Source organism: Xyrauchen texanus, chromosome 2 (assembly GCF_025860055.1).
Source record: "Xyrauchen texanus isolate HMW12.3.18 chromosome 2, RBS_HiC_50CHRs, whole genome shotgun sequence".
Taxonomy (NCBI): domain Eukaryota; kingdom Metazoa; phylum Chordata; class Actinopteri; order Cypriniformes; family Catostomidae; genus Xyrauchen; species Xyrauchen texanus.
In genome coordinates, this window is record NC_068277.1 from 36,451,791 (window position 1) to 36,471,128 (window position 19,338).

A 19,338-nucleotide genomic window follows, 5' to 3' on the forward strand; every position below is an offset into this window, starting at 1 on the left:
TGACCTAAACCATGCTAATGCAACTCCACAAATTCCAACATAATTCTCCAGCCTATTCAAGAGAATGTCGTGATCTATCGTGTCGAAGGCAGCACTAAGATCTAAAAGCACTAGAAGAGAAATGCAACCGCGATCAGATGATAAGAGCAAGTCATTTGTAACTCTGATAAGTGCAGTCTCTGTACTGTGATGAGGCCTAAATCCCCAAAAATATGAAATTCTTCATATATACTATTTCTCTGTAGAAATGAACATATTTGGGAGGATACTACCTTTTCTAGTATTTTTGACATAAACGGGAGATTTGAAATCGGTCTATAATTAGCCAGTTCTCCAGGATCAAGTTGTGGAATATACATCCAGGAATATTGCTCTCCAAGTTTCTTCCTCCTATAGACTTAAAGTAGATCCATCAGGAAGAATAATAGAGAGAGCAAGCCAAGAGCATGCCATAAGTACAGAGCAGTCTTTCTGAACTAAGTGTTCAATCAAAGCTTTAGAAGAACATCTTCATTTTGCTTGTGGCACCTGTTCAGCACTCTGGTGAGTGGTGAAATCAGGTGAGACATGAGGTCTGTCCTCTTGAAGGGCATGCCATCAGGAAACAAGAAAACAGACTGTGGAAGGACAATGTTTTTGCAGGTGTGTGTTTGTGTGTGTGTGTGTGTGTGTGTGTGTGTGTGTGTGTGTGTGTGTGTGTGCGTGTGCGTGCGTGTGTGCGTGCGTGCGTGTGTGTCAAAGAAGTTTACTGATTGGATTGTCACAAGAGGGTAGATTTTCTCTGTCCAATACACACAAACAAATACAGAACCCACTACAATCCCCTAAGTCATTTTTCAGCTTGACCTCTGACCTCTTGTCTGTCAACTCACCCTGAAGAAAAAATACATTTTCTATCAAGAAAATAACAGTACGAGGTTCCATTTATCCCATCCCCAAGGCCAATTAACTACAATACGTGGGGAAGGGCATGGACTTAGTAATAGAAAGAGAGAGAGAGAGAGAGAAATGAGAGGAACACTAGTCCTTCAAACAAAAGTTTCTCGTTCACTTCAAAAATTTATTTTGCTGCAACGGATGCATGATTGTCCTCCCCCAGTTACACCAGCATCTGATCTGTTTCTGCTGAACTGGAAAACCATGGCATGAGGTTTGAGAGTTTGTCAAAATATTTCTCTGTAAATTTCTCACAGTGAAGGAGAAAGTGTGTCTCTGTCTCAACCTCACCAGTTTTACAGTGAGCACAGACTCATTCGTCCCTTGGAAGCCATGTTTGTCTGTGTCTGCCTTTTTCTATGGCCAGACTGTGATCACTGAACTTGTTTTTGGTAGGATCCGTCTCTGTTTTGGATCGCTTGCAGTGTGGAGATATTCTGCCAGAGAGTGCCATGGACTGGCGTTGATCCACGATGGAGGATGGGATGTTTTGTTATGTTAACTCTATACTCTGCTTGAAAGCTTCTTTTTATTTAGTTGACCTGCTACTGAAAGCTTGCTTCTAAAACAACCAGACATATTTAACTGTTACACTTGTGTAAAATCACTATGCAACAACTGCTTTATGCAACACAATGAGCTCGTAGCTAACAGCTAGCGGTAGTGTTATTGTTTTGGTCAGTTTATGTCATGTTTAAGATGATGTCACAGCAGTAGAGGTGGCGCAACTATGACGATCAGCCTATAATCCCACCCACGTTGAGGTGGCACTAAACTGCAATGGAAATGCAAGATCAGAAAAGTAAAACGAGTAGAGTTGAGACGAGTCAAACCTTAACGTGCAGTGGAAAAGTGCCATCATTAATGTGAAAGTTGGACAGAGCTGGACTAAAACTGCAGCCCTGTCTCTAGCCACACCCTTGAGTGAACTATTCTGTTCTTTTATTGCCAATTTTAACTCCAAACTTGTCCGAATACATGGATTTGATAGTGTCATACATTTTACCCCCAGTGCTGGATTGTAGAATTTTATAATATAGACCATCATGCCAAATGGAATCAAATGCTTTTTTTAAATCTCTCTCTCTCTCTCTCTCTCTCTCTCTCTCTCTCTCTCTCTCTCTCTCTCTCTCTCTCTCTCTCTCTCAGCTGGGGTCCCATGGGGTTGTGAGGAGATTAAAACAAACAGGATTTAATCAGTGGGTCCTGCTGCAGCACAGGAGCAGCAGATAGAAGGAGTCCTCTCCTGGAGAGCAGCATGCAATCAAAGAATCCTGCACCCCTCTCCCAGATCCTATCACAAAACACAACCAGCAGAAACAATTATTTATTCCTTTTGATGTGAGGTTTTGAAGTTATCCCTCCATCCTTTTTTCAGCACTCCCCATCAAACCTTTCACACTCACACTCTTTCTCTCAACTTCCCCTCCCTTTCCCTCTATGTCGGTGTTTTCTTTTAAACTCTAAGGAAACAGGGTCATGCTAGCTTATTCCAGAGAGGGGATTTGTGTATATGTGAGCAGAAATCGAGGCGTTGTGTCCCACCCTGTTGGATCTGTTAGGAAAGATACACTTATTCATTCAGCTCCAATTAGAGAGAACATGCCTCACTATCACCTTCTCCATGCCATGATCCGTAGTGTGCAGCATGACGGATCGGCTTTCTCAAAGGAGATGGAATGAAGACCTGCATCTATGGCTCTGTTATAGGACTTTTAGACACATTTATTCAGATTCTACAAGGATAAATACTGAACCAGGCCTGCTCTCAGCTTTAAAGGAATATTCCGGGATCAATCCAAGTTAAGCTCAATCGACAGCATTTGTGGCATAATATGTTGCCCCTCCTTTTCTTTAAAAAAAAAAAATTATAAAAAAATCTGGGTTACTGTGAGGCACTAACAATGGAAGTGAATCCATTAATGTAAAAAAATTTACTGTTTCAAAAGTACAACAGACGTAAACAATATGCATGTTAACATGATTAAAGTGTGATAAAATCGCTCACTAACCTTTTCTGTGCAAAGTTATATCCAATTTTACAATTTAGTTTCCATGACAATGTAATGTCAACAAACACTAAAACGACTGTAAAAATTACGGTTTAAACAATGTAACAGCTCGAATAACATATGTGATTTAACAAAATAAATAATGTAAATGTCTTTATAAAAACTGTAATATCTATAATGTCTTCATTGTCATCATTGTGTAGTTTGATAAATATGATTGTGTTTAAAAATAAGTAATTAAATACTTGAATACTGTATTTATAACCCCCATATAATATTAATAATATTGCAATATTTGTTGGCCATAAAAATGGTTTGGTATTTTTGTATGTTACCTTTTACATTTGGGAAATTTTACAATGTACCCCATTTAGTTCCGAATGTGTTCAATGAACTTTAAGATTTGTGTTTCAATAATAAACTTACCCTTAGAAATATTCACTGGCGTAAAAAGTGTGACAACTAACCCCGATTTCCCATACAATTCAATCAGTGGTTCCACAACATCATTTCAGTTGCCTGTGGATCTGTTGGCCATGACTAAGACTTTGGTCTTCATGCAAAAATACTTAAACAATTTGCAAAGCTTGCCATTAGAAAGGTTAAACAGCATTGTTTTCAGAGACATTCTCGAAAATGTTGGGGAAACGTTAAGACTGGATAATGATGCATAATTTAAGGGCCTTTTTCCTGCACACCCAATTCCTTTGGTCCATATTTGTCACTCTGATTGCATATTCAAGTCCACTTTACCCAGGGATACTGTCACGATCCCCTGTTGTCTGCCCTGTATTTCTCACTTGTCATCTGTCCCGAACTACACCTCCCATAATCCCCTGCCCTCATCACTGCCAGTGTCATTGTTCTCACCTGTGTTTAATTTAATCATTATCCTTCTGTGTATTTAAGCCCTGTTGTTTGTTCATACATTGTCGGTCGTTGAATGTTATGGTTATCCTTGATTGTGTTCCTGCCCGTGCCCTCCGTAGATATTTTTCATGTTTATACTTTGTTTTCCCCTCGTGAATGTTTTGTTTGTTCCCTATGTTGTTTTATTTTTAGTTGTCCTGTTCACCGTTTGTTCCTTCATTAAAAAGAACTGCATTTAGATCCTCACTCCTCGTCTGCCCTCGTCTGATTCATAACAGATACATTTTATAATAAAATTAATTGAAAGTTCAGTAATTTACTAATTGCTTTATCATTTATTGTTTTGTTGTTGTTGTTGTTGTTGTTGTTGTTGTTGTTGTTGTTGTTGTTTTTTAATGTCCTTTATGTTCTTCAGGAGAAACAACATCATACAAGTAAATTATGAGATCATTATAATTTTTTGGTGAACACCTCCTTTAAAAGAATGTTCCGGGTTCAATACAAGTTAAGCTAAATTGACAGAATTTGTGGCATAATGCTGACTACCACAAAAATGTATTTTGTCTCATTCCTCCTTTTCTTGAAAACTGTATTATTTGAGCTGCAAAGTTGTTTAAATTCTAATTTTTACAATCATTTTAGGGTTTGTTGACATTACATCATCATGGAAACAAAGCTGTAAAATTGGATATAACATTACACAGAAAATGTTTGTTAGTGATTGTATCACACTTAAATCATGTTTACACTCATATCTTTTATGTCTTGTGTATACCCTTGAAAAAATTTGTATTTTAATGTAAAAAAAACTGTGCCTCACTGTAACTTCAATTTTTGCATTTTTTTTTAAAAGAAAATGAGAGACGAGACAAAATATTTTTTTGTCCTAATCATATTATGCCACAAATGCTGCTGAATGAGCTGAACGTGTACTGAACCCTGAACATTCCTTTAAGCCAAAAGATTTGGGAACTGGGGACTAGAAGATCGGTTATGTAATGAGCATCCTCTCTACAAACAAAAAAAATATCATATTTAAATGGACTGGTTGTCAGGACTCTCACAATGTTATGTTGAAGAACATGTAACACTTTACAATATGGTTCCAGTTGTTAACATTAGTTATTACACTGGGGCTGGAATACTCAATTCGGATTGGTCAATTGGGCATTCTAGCAGTCTGTTATTGCTCTGTAACAGCCGCAGCTCCACATATTTGACCGCTCATCTGGAGTCTGCGAGCATCTCTCCTGCTTCACGTAGCACTGTGCGATCAGTACAAGTAAGCTTATTATATAATTTAAATTCAAGTAAATGTTTCATGTACACTTATTTATTTATTTGGCAAGTAGTCTTGTAATAAGATGCATACTAAGCAGTCAGATGTTCATTAATTAAAAAATAAACAACAGAAATCTGAGGCAAACCAGATGTGGAATTTCAGCTTTTCATTTATTTCTTCTCACTTAATTACACAATTTCAATGAAAATCAATGTTTCATGTCCATCTATTTGTTTATTTGGCAAGTAGTCTTGTAATAAGATGGATAATGGAGGAGTCAGACAGACATTTTCACAACATAAATACCAACAGGGCTCTGATGCAAACCAGAGGTGGGTTTTAGTGGTTCAGCCATTTCCTTCTTCTCAAATTACATTATTTCAATGCAAATCAATAATTTATGCCCATGTATTTATTTATTTGGTTAGTAGCCATGTAATGAGTGAGATAATGTAAAGTCAGCCGGTTGTTATCGCACAGTAAACCCCTTCAGGCTGATACAAGGTGATACAGGGTCCTGATCATCCTGTCGGGGTTTATTGTGCAATAACAACCAGCTGACTGCACATTATCCCTTAATTAATGCATTAGGTATCATGAACTAACAATGAACGATATCACGTAAATCAGCTAACTGCTCAGTACAATTATGGTGAGCAAAATAGCATCTCAGAATGCACAACAGGTCAAACACTGAGGTGAATGGGCTACAACAGCAGAAGACCACGTCGGGCTCGTTATTAGAACCATATAGTGTTCCTAATAGATATAGTGCTTAGTGAGTGTATATTTTTACAGCATTTATTAATTTTTGTAAGTGCTAGTTAATAAAAATACAAATGTTAATTGTTAGTTCATGTTAGTTCATAGTGCATTAACTAATGTTAACATTTTAACACATGCAACATTTACTTGTGTTAAAATTAACATTAACCAAGATTAACAAATGCTGTAAACGTATTGTTCATTCTTAGTTTATGTTACTGTAACTAATGTTGTTAAAGCTGAATATGTAATTTTTTTTGATGGGAAAGCACTTTTATCATATCAGAGTGTAATACAAAGAGACAAATATAAGTAAGCTATTCATATGGTAATTTCTTGAAAATGTAAGTTTTTCAATTATGTTTGGTGGTGCAGAACATACTTCAGCTTTTACTAATGTTAACAAATGGAAACTTATTGTATATTTTTACCAAACAAAACAGTCAATTTACTGATTGAATCTCTTATTAAATCTTTCAGTCTACATCTATAACTACTATAAAAGCAGTTACATTTTTCATCATGACAAAAAAATTGCTGTTTGAGCTCCTTTTACAACTCTCAGCCCATAACATCTGTTGAAATCAATTTTTGTTGGGCTTTGATACTTTCAAGTCATTAAATTAGTCTTGACGCAATTCTACATTAACACTTATTAGCCAGGCAGACTCGCTGTCTGGTCAACATGACTTGTCCTGGTAAACATATGGCAGAATGTGGTCTTAGCTTATTCCTGGATGAAAAGTGATTATTTTTAATTGGGGATCTGTTTCACACATTTATCCTTTATTTAACACACTGACTTTACTGATCTAATAAACAATGATTTTTTAATGAGTCAAGTAGATATTGGCATGAGAAACACTGATTACAAAGTTGTTGTTGTTGATGTTTTAATCACTCTATCCCATTATATTTCTCTAAGAATTGCTCTTACTTAGGGGGGCCTGGGTAGCTCAGCGAGTATTGACTCTGACTACAACCCCTGGAGTCGTGAATTCAAATCCAGGGCGTGCTGAGTGACTCTATCAGGTGTCCTAAGCAACCAAATTGACCCAGTTGCTAGGGAGGGTAGAATCACATGGGGCAACCTCCTAGTGGTTGCTATAATGTGGTTTGATCTCGGTAGGGCACATGGTGAGTTGTGCGTGGATGCCGCAGAGAATAGCGTGAAGCCTCCACATGCGCTACGTCTCCATGGTAATGCAATCAACAAGCCACGTGATAAGATGCTCCAATTGTCGGTCTCAGAAGCGGAGGCAACTGAGATTCGTCTTCCATCACCCGCATTGAGGTGAGTCACTATGCCACCACGAGGATTGAAGAGCGCATTGGGAATTAGGCATTCCAAATTGGGGAGAAAAGGGGAGAAAGAAAAAAAGAATTGCTCTTAGTTTACCCTTGAACACCTGTGTCCAACAGTAGCTCTAAAGATCAATAATATGCATCAAAATATCTATTTCGCATGAAGCCTTCTATTCTATACTTTTGACAAATAGCTGAGCAGAGAACACATTTGATCATCCACTATAATTGGGCTATGTAGGAGAAACTGATCTTTTGACAGTCGTTATTGTAGGTTTAACTGCTGTTCACGTCTGTGAGTCTGAAATAAATCATAGCATATGAGGCTATCCATCAAGAAATTATATTTCAGCTGGCACCAGTGTTAACCGCACTCTATGGGCAGTGATCCATTCCAAAATAAGTAAAGTTGCTGGCACAGGAGTGAGACGCTCTTTAAAATATAACCTAACCCTGTGTTTCTCTGATGTACCGTGGAAGCAGCGATGACAGGGGCACTTCATTTGACAGGAAATAGAGAGACTGCAGCCAATTGCTTGAAAACAGAGGCAGAAAATACAATTAATATCTACCGTTAGGAGATATGACTCTCAATATGTTAAATATCCTACCTGCCTCCATTTTTAGAAAGTTACATGTGAAATGCAGGTTGAGGTAAGGTTGTTCTTCTGGATCTAAATTCAGCACTAATAACTCTCAATTTTAGGTTGCATATGGTGGAATTATGCAATTATCTCACATGAGTAACAGTGTACATTATGAAGTGGGTTTACACAGTAAACAGTCCCTGTGTTATGATTCCTGAAGTCCTGGGGTGGGACTGTAAAACCACAGTTGCAATAATAGAATGAATAAATATGGGGAAAGCTTTTTACAAGATTTCTCTAAACTGTTGTGCTTAATAAATTGTTAATTGCCTTACTCATGTTGTCTTAATATAATCACAAATCTCTCTTGTATGGTTTAGCTTCAATATCAAAATTAGTGACAATATATTTCATCTGTTGTGTGTTTTTGAGAAAGCCTAATTTCTTTTATTTTGTCAAAATTACACAGATGTGAATACCAGACTAGAAACCTTTGTAAAAAAGTTTCTGCAATTTCAAAACTGCCTTGAAGGATAACACACAGCTTGTAAAGCATTTAATTTCTTTTTATAAGCAGCTTTATTGTGCCTCTCAGCCTCCCAGTTTCAAATCACTCTTTAATTAAACTCCAGCTAATTACACAACTCTGGAATGGCTGTTACTGCTCCCCAGGAATGAGGGGAGTTCCGAGACCTTCTGTTTCTATAACTGAAAATGCCAGCTGACACCTAGAGAATAGCTGCTTTTTCTGCATTACAGCCAGTGACTGGCTAGTGGCCAGTTACACACAGATTTAGATCGACAGAAGTCAAGTGATTTCACTATAATTATGTTAGATAAATTTGCTGTAGGGAGTTGATTACTGTGTAATTAACATAAAAACACACTAAGTCACTTTTGGAAGCCTTCATCTTTAATTCTAATTTGAAAGTGGGATCAAGTCAGATGAGGTTAAACTCTCAGACAGACACAAAGAAGGGAGACAGACAAACAAAGTTAAAGAAAGAAAGACAAAAAGAAAAAAGAAAGAGACAGACCGAAAGAAAGAGACAGAACCAAAGAAAGAAACAAAGAAAAAAATAAGACAAAAGAGACAAAGAATGAAAGAAAAAAAAAAAGAAAGAATCAAAGAAAGAAACAGAAGGAACCAAAGAAAGAAAGACAAAAAAAAAGTCCAGGATCATAGTAGTTATTTGTCTGAGTATTTTGAATGGACCAATGTACCTGGGTTTTTTGCAGGGTAGATGAAGTCTGGATCATGGGTAGAATGCCAGACCCACTGACTGCGTTGTATTCAGGATTAGGGTGACGATGACGATTGGCTTGTTCCTCTTGTCTCCTGACAGCCTGTTGAAGATGGACATGAGCTTGATCCCAGGTGGCCTTGCTTCTGAGGAGCCAGTCGTTGATGGCAGGAAGGTCTGTGGGCTCCCCTGACCAAGGAAATAAGGGAGGCTGAAACCCAAGAACACACTGGAAGGAAGTCATGCCAGTTGATGGTTTATGGAGGCAATTTTGGGCACATTCATCCCAGAGTAGATGGCGGCTCCAGTCGGATTGGTTCTGATTGCAGTAGGTTCTGAGGAAGCGGGTCAACTCTTGATTCATGCATTCCGTCTGGCCATTGGATTGTGGATGGTACCCAGAGGTAAGGCTGACATTAATGTTGAGTTGTCGAAATGTCATCCATAGGCGGGAGGTGAACTGAGGCCCTCTGTCTGAAACTATGTCTTCAGGTAGACCATAAAATCTGAATACACAATTGCATAGATGCTCAGCAGTTTCAAAGGCAGTAGGTAACTTAGGTAGTGGGATTAAGTGGCAGAGCCTTGGAGAAGCGACCTACTACCGTGAGAATGTTAATGTGGCCCTGAGAGAAAGGAAGATCCATGACGAAATATATGGCGATATGAGACCAAGGAAGTTGATGTATGGGTAAATGCAGCAGTAACCCAGCTGAGAGTTGTCTAGATGATCCATATGGAGTAGTTATGGACCTCCCAGATGGTGCCTGCAATGTAGACCACCAGAAACTGTTGCATACCAACTGGAGAGTGGCAGTGATACCTGGATGACAAGAGCTGAGCAAAGAGTGGATCCTTTGGATAACCTTCTCACGAAGTGGGAGTGGAACATAGGTCTTGTCAGGTGAACAGTCGGGAGGCAGTGGATCGTTGGAGTGAGTGTTAGTTATCTCTGTCATGATGTCCCACTGTACCGGACCGATGATCAGTGTGGGTGGTAAGGTGGGTTCTTCGGTAGGAGTCCGCCGTGAGTTAAACTGGCAAGAGAGGGTGTCTCCTTGAGGTTCTTAGATCCTGGACGATATGTGACTGTGAAGTTGAAGCAAGTAAAGAATAACGCCCATCTTGCTTGTCTTGGGTTGAGTGTCTTGTACATAAGTACTCTAGGTTCCGATGATACGTTAGGACGAGAAAAGGGCGTTTGGCTCCCTTCAACCAATTACACCACTCATCAAGTGCTGCTTTCATGGCTAGTAGCTCTCTGTTCATGACATCATAGTGCTGTTCAATGGAGCAGAGTTTAAGTGAGTAAAAGGCAAAGGGGAATAGTTTCGGAGGTGTACTGTACCGTTGAGAGAGAATGTCCCGGTACCAGGGTTAGATGCATCTATTTCAACAATGAATGGGCGATCAGGATCTGGATGATGAAGAATGAGAGCAGTGGTGAAACGAGTTGAGATCTTTGAAGGATTGGAGAACAGCTGGAGACCACAAGAGCCGTGAGCTTTTCTTCTTAAGCATAGACGTCAAATGTGTGGCCACAGTTCTGAAACCTCTTTTGAAGTGCCTGTAGAAATTAGTAAAACCAATGCTGTAATTATTTTAACATGGTAGGTTATGACCATTTCAAAACTGCTCACCTTGTTATCATCCATTGCTACACCCTCTGGGCTGATGATAAATCCAAGAAATGACTCTGAGGTCTGATGGAACTCACATTTCTCAGCCTTGGCGTAAAGTTGATGGGCGATGAGGCATTGTAGAACAGCCCGGATGTGTTTGACATGCTCCTCGTAAGAGTTGGAGTAGATTAGGATGTTGATGTATACGATTACCCCTTGATTCAGTAGATCACGGAATACATAATTGATGAAAGCCTGGAACACTGAAGGACTGTTGACTAATCCGAAAGATATGACCCGGTATTCATAGTGGCCTGTTCTGGTAGAGAAAGCTGTCTTCCACTCGTCCCCCTCACGAATATGGGCAGATTAGGAACTGAAGGGTTCAACTCGCACAGCAGTGGCTCTAATAGTCCTGGAAGGAATGGGCTTTAGGCAGGAGGAGATGCAGGTACTAGACCACTGGGTGATTTGCTGATCGCTCCACGAGATTTGAGGGTTGTGTTTTTGCAGCCAACGTGGACCTAAAATTAAGTAATTAAGTGATCGGATGATATATAGGCAAATAGTTTCAGTATGCGGTGCTCCAACTTGCAGAGTGATATCTTTGGTAGTGTGATGCACATGACCGTCACCGTCCATCTAACGCTGCCACTGCCAAGAGAGAGTCACAGAGGTTAAGTGGTATATTATGAGCCCAGGCAAAATCCTCATCAATAAAGTTGCCTGCTGCCCCAGATTCCAGCATGGCTGTGGTAGATATAGATCTCCCCGCAAAGGTTAATATCACTGGCACTCACTGTAGTGGAGCGACTTCAAGAAGGTTGAACTGGGCAGGAAATCCATTGATGTCCAGCTTGAGTAAGGTGGGTGTGTCCAATGTGCATGGGTTCAGAGTCACTCGGGTTGACTGCAGTAGCATTATGTGTTACAGGAGTTTTGGGTTTACGTGCTTGGAGATTATCAATACGTTTAGTTAATTAAATTAACTGATCCAAAGTCTTATCCTCGTCATGACATGTCAGGTCTGATTGAAGCTCTAAATTCAGTCCCTTCCAAAACAGCAGCTTCTAAGTGTCTTCCACCCACATGGTTTGAGCAGCGAGAGGATGAAAGTTGAGAGCGTATTCTGCAGCGGGAGAATTACCCTGATAAAGAGATAGCAGCTGATCTCTGGAACCTTTGCCTCCCGCTGGATGTTCGAACACAGCACAAAATCATTGGAGGAAGCAACTTAACTTAGGGAATGTTGTTCGGTCACTGTTCCACACCACTGTAATCCAGTCCAAAGCCTTACCGGTGAGCAGTGAACAAACAAAGGAAATACGACTCATCAGTGAGGTATAGTGCGGGTTGCTGGTTAACGAACAGGGAACATTGGAGCAGAAATCCCTTAAATTTGGCTGACCCATCAGGAATTCTCAGGAAAGGCAAGGCGTGGGTTTGCGGTGAATTTGCTAGGTGAGACCGGGTGAGTCACTGGATTGGATGAAGAAGCTGAATGGATTTGGTGTTGGTAAATGGAGGCTTTTCAAAGTCTTAACAAGCTCCTCTGTTAACGATGTCAGCTGATCAAGTTGTTGGTGGTGTGCGGCCAGCATATTCGCTTGCTCTGAGACCTCGGTGGTGAGTTGCAGGAAAGCTGCCAGATCGGTTGTTGGTGAAGTCCTCTGTTATGACAAGTCAGCGGAGTTGGGATCCATGTGCAGCTTTAATAACAGTAAACTAATTAATAGACAGGCAGGGTTCAATCACCAGCAATAGCAGTATCCAAGGTAAATTAGAGGGATCGTCACAAAACAGGCAAGAGGTCAGGGCAGGCAGCCACAGGTAATATCAGTAGACAGGCAGCAAAGTGTCAAGACAGGTAAACGGTCCAGGATTATACACAGGTTAGGCTGGAAATATTAATAACTTTCAGAAATGTTAGCCAGGGCAAACAAGACTTCGCAAAGATAGCGATGGTGAGTGAGACTTAAGTAGCTGAGTAGATGAGTAACAGGTGAGCAGGTAATCAGAGCCAGGTATGGGGATTATGAGAAATGGAGTTCAGAGTGTTACAGTCAATACACAGGTGATGGAAGGAACTACAGAGGTGGGATTTGTGACAGAAAGAAAGACAGAAAGAAAGTCAAAAACAATTTTATAATCCCCCAGTTTGTAAAAATAAATTAAATATATTGGGTAAACTTACAATTGAAGTATATGGGGCAAAAGAACCAGAGGGTTTAAAAGCAGAAATTTGACGTTCATAATGCTTGCTCTCTGTTTTAATAAATATATATATATATATATATATATATATATATATATATATATATATATATATATATTGTGGAGCGGAGGGGGGCGGGGCCGGGTCGGAATATCATGCGCCCGGTCCCCAATCGGCCTGATGAGGCGCGCGAGGGATAAAGGCAGCTGGTGACGATTGTTTGAGAGAGAGAGAATTACGGGCATGTCCGCATGTGTGTTTGTTTATGTTGTGTTTTAAGTTTCTTATTAAATTATTATTTCTGTTGACAAGCCGGTTCTCGCCTCCTCCTTGCCCATCCTTTAACTGTTTTACATTGGTGCTGAAACCCGGGAAGGAGGAGGGATGCCCGTCGCAGGGTCCTCGACACTGCCATCCACCCAGGGGAGTGTCGCTGCCATCTGCCGGGTGACGGAGTAGCCCGACCGCCCGGATGCGGGGTACGGCCGTCGTCCGCGGGGCAAGTGGGGACTGGATACCCCGACCGCCTGGAGCGAGGGAGCCGCTGCCGGGGGCGGAGGAGTGCCCTGCCGTCCCCAGAGACGCAGAGGGGTCGAGGGAAGACCACCGTCCGCGAAGGGAGGCGGGAAGAAACTCTCCGACCGCCCGGAGCGGTAGAGCCGCTGCCAGGGGCGGAAGAGTGTCCCCATTTGCTGCCAGAAAAGCAGAGGCGTGTTCTACCCGCTGGGGGTCGACGGTTTCACTCCGGTTCACCCGGGGTTGGAGCGGCTGTCGTCCGCCTGAGTGTGGAGGAGTGTTTGAGGACCACGCGACGGTACATCAGAGAACCGGTGAGTGAGCATTTTCTCTCTCTCCTCTCTCTCTCCCTTTCGCACCGTGTTGGCCTTTTCCCTCGCCTATTTTGTTGTTGTTTGTCACCTTCTGTCTCCTCCCAGGGCGAGGAAGGCGGGGATGACCACGCGAGATACACCCCGTCCCAGGGATAGGGGGGGTGTAAGTCATGCCGGTGGCACCCCGGCCTGAGATAACGCCGGGAGGAATGTGGAGCGGAGGGGGGCGGGGCCGGGTCGGAATATCGCGCGCCCGGTCCCCAATCGGCCTGATGAGGCGCGCGAGGGATAAAGGCGGCCGGTGACGATTGTTCGAGAGAGAGAGAATTACGGGCATGTCCGCATGTGTGTTTGTTTATGTTGTGTTTTAAGTTTCTTATTAAATTATTATTTCTGTTGACAAGCCGGTTCTCGCCTCCTCCTTGCCCATCCTTTAACTGTTTTACACTGGTGCCGATTGGGGACCGGGCGCGCGATATTCCGACCCGGCCCCCCCCCTCCGCTCCACATATATATATATATAATTGTCAAGCATGAAATTGTTAACATTTAAATTATAATTATTTATATAAATAAAACATTTGAAGACATTCTGAGTTTGATTCTTAGTTTGATCAGTTATATGTAGTATTTATTTTTTGTGTAGTTTGATTCCTGTGCACTTATCACACTAATGATGTCACACAGCCCAAGAAAATAAATTATATGAAATGAAACCTCTATGTTTGTTCTATTTTAAAGGCAAAATTAGTCACTTTTTTCACCTACGTGACTGCTCTAAAAGATTAAAGTCTGCTGAATTAGATTATTTGCTTGCTGGGTTATGCTTATTATAACAATGTATAGTCGTCTGCTGATTTTTCCTTTCAATGTACCTGTTACGATCCCTGGTTGTCTGCCCCGTGTTTTACATGTCGCTGTCACCATGATTCCTGACCTTCATCACTGTGTCATTGTTCTCACCTGATTGTCGTTTGTTATCATCATGTCTCTGTGTATTTAAACCCCCCTGTTCCTCCATTCCCTTGTCGTTTGTTGTTTTGATGTTCTGACTTACCGTGTTCATCCTGCCGTGTTCATCCAGTCCGTGTACCTTTGATGTTTTCATGATATAGTTTCAGTTTTCCCCCCGTGGAAAACTGAAACTATATCCTGTTTCATTTGTTCCTGTTTGTCATGTTTTCACTATTGTTCAATAAACCCACTTATAGATCCTCACTCCACGTCTGCCTCCGCCTGCTTGTCATTACAGTACCAGCCATATGGTCATTAATAAAGTATTATAGAAAATACTGCAGGGTCTGTAAATTCTTCTTGCCTTTTTGCTATTTTGCTATCTCTGGCAACCCTCTCATGCAATGCCAAGAAGAAGAAATATTCCCTTTGGCTGGGATCCCTAAATGTTTTAATCTTGAAATGCAGAAACAATTTTAGAGTTTCTCTAGGCACCTGGTACTGCATGGTGTTCACTTATTTAAACAAGTACATGATCCATTTTAGGGGAACTGGCTTTTAGAATGTGTCTACACTCAAAATCCCACACAATGAAAGCAGAAATGAAGGTGCTTGACAGACTGCTCTGGGTCCAGTTATCTGTCAGATGCTCAAGGGAAATCATCCCCCAGTATACTTCCTGTTACTTGCAGTTAACAAATCTCCTGACTCCAGTTGACTGACAGCCACAAGGAAACAAGTTTGGAAAGCCATTTCACAATTCTCTGCTCAGTCTGCTGAACATTGCTATTTGAAGGGTTATTAGAGAGAATGGATAGTTGGGTGTATAATAATTAAATGTGGTAAATCGAAGAAACGCTCAAAATTGGTCTGCGTAGACATCTGTAAATGTTCATATTTTTTTTTTATTTTATCATGTTGTCTGTATGTTTTTTTTTAAATTGCAGCTTAATGAATAAGTCATTTTGTTTTACACTATACCCTTTTTACAAATTACATTATACCTTTCATTATTATTGTTTACTTGGTTAATTAAACTTTACATGTCAGGTACAAATAGCTCGTTAAGATAACAATGGCATGTTAACACTTTTTACAGTGCAGTTACCATTAAAGTTACATCCGTTACATGCGAACGTCTACATCCAAACTATTTAAATGCAAATGTTTTCTGCACTCAGAAAAGGGGTTTTACATTTACATTTATTCATTTGGCAGAATAAGGGGTTTTGCAGCTTGTTCAATTTATTTAATTAAAATAAACTAAAGCAACACAATTCTAGAACATTTTGTTACAACTTGATTTCATTGCTTTCTTTCCATTTAAATTTGTAATTGGGATGTGCACAAGTAATCAAGTACTCATTCTGCACCAGTTAGTTGACTATTATTATCATGGCATTTGCCTGCCATGAGCCCCTCTTAATCTCTTACCAAATCTCGCAGTTACATTTGTGTCCACTGGGAAGTGCTGTGGATGTGTGTCGTCTTGCATTTGAAAGCAAAGCTAAGTGTAGCACTAGCAATACTTGTAATATATTTATTATTTTTAAATTCTACTCCATAGATACTTGATTCTTGTTGTGGGGTCATACAAGCCCCAAATGACAAGGATCTGCATTTATGATGGAAAGATACTGTGAAAGATACTGTGAAATGTGAAACTTGGAAGCACGTGTATGTGCATTAAATCTCTTAACACTGGCAAAGCACATTCTTATAAAAAGCAAACTTTCACCACTTTTAAAAAAAAAATAATAACATGTGAAATTATACAAAATTGATGGTCTTTATGTAGACTCAGAGTTTTTATATGTGCATACCCTAATGCCATCCGCATTGGTTTCTATAATTCAAAAATTCTAAGGGATAGTGCAAATGTTTTTTACTTTTAAATATATATATATTTATTTTTTTTTCATTTTCATTCATGCATATGGTCAATTTCATTTTTCCAACATACTTATCATACTTGTTATTTTTTTTTTGCTAGGTTTTTTTTATTTTTTGTTTGTGGTTTAGAGTACTCTACTACAAAATTGCTCGAAAATGCAGATCCCTAGTTTGTAAAATGGGGGTTGACTTAATCGAGTTGAGTTATTTATGTGTTTTTGTGCAATATGAATATACTTGGGGGATACTTGTTAGTGTTTTATGTTTTGTTATGTTAAGATTTAAAAGAGTTTATTTTATGTTGGAGTTTTGGGGGCTACCATCAAGAGTGGATCTTGTGCTTCCAACCAGAAAAAGAGATTTATTTGAGTTACATTGACATGTCTAATTTTGTTGGATTTTTCTCATTTGAACTAGTTTATTTCTACACAAAGTGTTTGTGTTGAGATAACATAGTTGTAGTTAGGAAAACGTATTTAAAACATGCGGAACCACTGATCGAATCAAGTTCAGCCAAAGACCACATATTTTTAGTGTGTAATGAAATCTAAATGATTTATCAAAGCCTTACAAATTAAGGCATTTTCACACACTACATGTTATAGAGCCAATCAGTTTTGTCAGATTTTATGAGTACATCAGACCTGTGAGCCTTTAAATGGTTTTCAACCCAAACGTTATTCAAACACTTTTATGCTTTAAATGTGGATTCCATAAAAGTATCAGAGTCACTCTGATTCCCCAGAACTCAAACAGCAGAAAAAAATGGTCAGATCAAAGACTTCAGAACACAAGAAGATTGTGGCATTTTTGATCCTATAGTGGTAATCCACACAGCCAATAATACTAGACACTGTCATTCCTGAATAAAACCACCTTCATCTCTGTTTAAGCATGAACTACCATTTTGCGCAACACATACGCACACAAATGGAATCCTGGATACTCAGTTTATCTACTAGCGAAGTCTTGAATTCTATAAAACGTGAAATAATGATATAAATGAACAACCCTGCTGATATTCCATTTTCTCTCTGCCTGTCTGTTTCTCTGTTTTTATCAGTACAGCCAGTGCTTGCTGTGTGAATGATCCCTTTATCTCCGTTTCATTAGTGTGTTTGTGTGCGTGTGCCACTCTTGGCGGGGATAGTGCATCTGGTAGACAGTCACTTCCTGGTGTCTGTGATGTTCAGGCAGATTACAGAGATACTTTGAAGCTTTGGTTACTCATGTCTCTGGTGACAGAACGAACAGACCCCTGCCTTCTGCTGCCATACACAGAACCAAGCGGCACACTGACTAAAGGCCTTACGCTGAACCTAAGCTTCTCATCTGCTTTATACGTTTCTTTTGCTTCTGTGAATGTTTCTTTTGCTCCTGTGAATAATAAAGCTACACCTTTTCAATTGCAATCCAGGGGCTTTAGAGAGAGGGAAATTGCATACACAATGTGGGATGTCCGACAGAGCTAAATAGGAAGTCATGGCTGGTCATTAATCTGCCTTAACTGCAGGTATCTGGACTATAGTGTAGACATTTATCAAAACCTTCCACTTTGTTGCATGACAACCATTATATTTCCGACCATGGGATATCATTTAGAGATGTACTTAATTTAGAGCTCACCAAGGAACTCAACAATAGTTCAAATTCAATGAAAACAATCTTATCTTCTTTGGTAACAAACAGGTTACATTGTAATTACATTATTATACTATGTAATAAAGATCACTTATTTCAGAAACTTGTATTTCCCGATATGTAATGAATAATGAGAGAATCTGAGGGAATAATTACCTGTTTTCACATGAAATCTACAATTCAAGATTTTGTGGGCTATTATCTGTGATGTGGAAGTGAAGAAAAATGTTTCCATGTAAGGACACATTCCTTGGCAGAGAGACTTGCATGTTAAAGGGAAGCATGTGATATGCAACTTTTCCCTTTGGCGTTGCGATTATTTACGTTAAAAGAGATTTCAAATGGAATGACAGTGAGAGGCTTTTATAGTAAGTGTTGCTGAGGTCACAGTTTGCCTTCTAATCTCTCTTTTTTTATGCTTCTCATATTTTTCTTCTCTCTCCCTCCCCTCTCGCCATTTTCTTACTTTCTCTCTGCCCCCCACCCCCACACACACACCCATACCTCTCTGCCTCTTTTTCTTTCTCTCCTACCCTCCTCTTTATAACAAACTCAGTGAGTCGCAGACTGAAGCACACCAGAGCGTTGTGTGTGTTAAAATCGTTTCCCAATGGCAGCATCACAGTTTGTGTGAACTTTTCAAACGTCTCTGAATCTGGTGGAAGACCATCCAGCTCCTTGGCTTTGAACGGTTATTCTCCTGTGAATTCTCCTCTCCAAAGGCCTCTGCCTTCAGAGGCTCACAGAGAAGAAAGGCCTCGAGCGACAACTATCAGTACCCCCCACCCTCCTTTTCTTCATCACACACACACACACACTGTGCCTCCCTATCTCTCATCAGAACATAGACGGTTAAGAAGCCCACTACTTCCATCATAAAGAGACCTTCAAAATACAGAATAATACATTAAAGAAGCTTAAACATCAGATATAGAATGTGACATCCTACTACAAAAGCAATAAGTAAGCCAAATTAAATATTCATTACAGTAATTGGATCGAAGAGGAATGAGCATGTGAGAGAGTTACTGGAAATGGATGTTGCTCATGGTGACAGTGTATTAGATCCATGTGGCAAGTCAAACCTGTAAGCCCTTTTCATTTCATCTTTCATCCCCCATATACTTCCAAGTCCAATGATGCCTAGACTGTGGAGGTCTGTTTACATCTCATGGAGTAGGA